Raw genomic sequence first — 3,370 nt, 5'->3', positions numbered from 1 at the left:
ACAGGAAAGGGGTCCCAATCCAGACCCCAAGAGAGGGTTTGGATCTCATGCAAGAAAGAATTCAGGGTGAGTCCATAGCGCAAAGTGAAAGCAAGTTTATTAAGAAAGTAAAGGAATAAAAGTATGGCTACTCCATAGACAGACCAGCCCTGAGGGCTGCTGTTCGTCCATTTTTATGGTTATTTCTTGATGATACGCTAAACAAGGGGTGGACTATTCATTCCTCCCCTTTTTAGACCATATAGGGTAACTTCCTGATGTTGCCATGGCGTTTGTAAACTGTCATGGTGCTGGTGGAGTGTAGCAGTGACAACAACCAGAGGTCACTCTCATTGCCATTTTGGTTTTGGTGGGTTTTGGCCGGCTCCTTCACTGCAAACTGTTTTATCAGCAAGGTCTTTATGACCTGTATTTTGTGCTGACCTCCTGTCTCATCCTGTGACTTAGAATGACTTAACCATCTGGGAATGCAGCCCAGTAGGTTTCAGCCTCATTTTGCCCAGCTCCTATTTAAGATGGAATTGCTCTGGTTCACACGCCTCTGACAATAGGGCCCCAAACCTCAAAGAAACCCCTAGAGATTTTCAACTGAAAATAAAATATAAATAAACAAAAATAAAAACAGATAAATTAAAAAGCCCTGGGCTAGATTTGACAAAAGACATGAATCTGCAAAACCAAGAGGCTCACCAAATTTCAAGTAATATAAAAATCAAAGAGACCCACACTGAAACACATCGTAATCAAACTGTTGAAAGCCAAAGACAACCTTGAAAGCACCAAGAAGCACCTCATCATGTATAAATTATGCTCAATAAGATTACTCCCAATTTCTCATCAGATATCACGGAGTCCAGAGGCAACAGGATGACATATTTTAAAGTGCTGAAAGAAACAGCTCTACTGACACTTTGGTCTCCAACTTCTAGCCTCCAGAATAGTGAGAAAATAAATTTTCTGTTGTTTAAACCACCCAGTCTACAGTACTTTGTTATGGCAGCCCGAGCAAACTAATACTGATGGAAAATGTAAGCCCCACAGTAAAATTTGATTTTACTGTAGTCTTCTTCACAAAGAAAATACCAGCAGACTATACACAAAGGAAATGAAAAGGGAATCAAAATGGTTCACTACTGAAAATTAACAAAATACAAAAGGAAAACAAGGGACAAAAAATTATAAGATATATAGAAAACAAATAGCAAAGTGGCAGAAGTCTTTTCTTATCAGTAATTACTTTAAATGTAAATAGATGAAACTTTCCAATCAAGACAGAGAATGACAAAATGGGTTTTTAAAAACATGAACCAACTACATGCTGTCTACAAGAAACACACTTTAAATTCAAACACACAGGTTGAAAGTGAAAGGATAGAAAAAGATATTCCATGCAGATAGTTCCCAGAAGGGAGCTGGGGTTACTATACTAATATCAGACAAAACAGGCTTTATGCCAAAAACTGTTACAAGGGACAAGGACGTTATATATCAATAAATAATTAATTTATTAATAAGTCAATTCATCAAGATTATATAATTATAAGCATATATTATATATAATTATATAGTTATAAGCATACATTCACCAAACATCAGAGTTCCAAAGGTATGAGGCAAATATTGACAGAAGTGAAGGGAGAAATCATTCTACAATAATAGCTGTAGACTTCAATATCCCACTTTTTGTTGTGTTTTGTTTTTAGAGACAGGGTTTTGCTCTGTTGTCCAGGCTAGAGTACTATGGTGTGATCATAATACAGCTTCCAACTCCTGGGCTTAAGCAATCCCCCTGCCTCAACCCCCTGGGTAACTAGGAATACAGGTGCATACCACCACCTGGCTTTTTTTTTTTTCTCCAGAAATGGAGTCTTGCTATGTTGCCCAGGCTAGTCTCAAACTTCTGGCCTCAAATGATCCTCCTGCCTCAGCTTCCCAAATTGGTGGGATTACAGGCATAAGCCACTATACCTAGCCAACATCCCACTTTTAATAATGGATAGAAAATCTAGGCAGAAGATTAAGGATATAGAAAACATGAACAACACCATAAACCAACTAGACCTAAAGACATATATAGAACACTCCACCCAGTAACAGCAGAATATACATTCTTCTCAAGTGTACACGGAACATTCTCCAAGATAGACCATATGTTAGAATACAAATCAAGTCCCAATAAATTTTAGAAGTTGGAAATCATACAAAGTATCTTTTCTGACCGCAATGGAATAAATCTAAAAATCAATAATAGGCGAAAGAAATCCACAAATACATGGTCATTAACCAACACTTTTTTTTCTTTTTCTTTTTTTTTTTAGACAGGGTCTTATTGTATCTCTCAGGCTGGAGGGCAGTGGCAGTGGCATGATCTTGGCTCACTGCAACCTCCACTTCCTGGGCTCAAGTGATCCGTCTACCTCAGCTCCCCAAATAGCTGGGACTACAAGCACACGCCACTATGGCCAGCTAATTTTTGTATTTTTTTCTAGAGATGAGGTTTCACCATGTTGCCCAAGCTGTCTCAAACTCCTGAGCTCAAGCAATCTACCCACCTTGGCCTCCCAAAGTGCTAGGATTACAGGTGTGAGCTACCACGCCTGGCCAACAACACATTCTTTTTTTTGAGATGGAGTCTCATTCTGTCGCCCAGGCTGGAGTGCAATGGCATGGGCTCGGCTCACTGCAACCTCTGCCTCCCAGGTTCAAGCGATTCTCCTGCCTCAGCCTCCCAAGTAGCTGGGATTACAGGTGCCCGCCACCATGCCCGACTAATTTTTGTATTTTTAGCAGAGATAGGGTTTCACCATGTTGGCCAGGCTAGTCTCAAACCTCTGATCTCAGGTGATCCACCCATCTCGACCTCCCAAAGTGTTGGGATTACAGGCCTGAGCCACCACACCTGGCCAACAACACATTCTTAAACAAATTATAGGCCAAAGAAATAAGAGAAATTAGAAAACACTTAGAGACAAATAAAAATGAAAACACAATATACCAAAACTTATAGGATGCAATAAAGGCAGTACTCAGAGGGAAATGTATAGCTGTAAATGTATAGCTGTAAATGTATAAAAAGAAAAAATATCTCAAATCAATAAACTAACTTCATACCTTAAAGTTCAAGAAAAAGAAGAGCAAACTAAACCAAACACTAACACAAAGAGGGAAATAAAGATTAGAATAGAAATAAATAAAAATAGATCATGGAAAAACAATAGTGAGATCAATGAAACCAAAAGTAAGTTTACTGAAAAAAATCAATTTTGACAAACCTTTAGCTCGAATGACACACACACACACACACACACACACGAATATGCAAATAATCAAAATCAGAAATGAAAGCAGGTACACTATTTCTGAACAAACT

The sequence above is a fragment of the Pongo abelii genome, chromosome 16, assembly GCF_028885655.2.
Source record: "Pongo abelii isolate AG06213 chromosome 16, NHGRI_mPonAbe1-v2.0_pri, whole genome shotgun sequence".
NCBI classification, from domain to species: Eukaryota; Metazoa; Chordata; class Mammalia; order Primates; family Hominidae; genus Pongo; species Pongo abelii.
The sequence above is the reverse complement of the archived record's forward strand: the minus strand, read 5'-3'. Positions refer to the sequence as shown.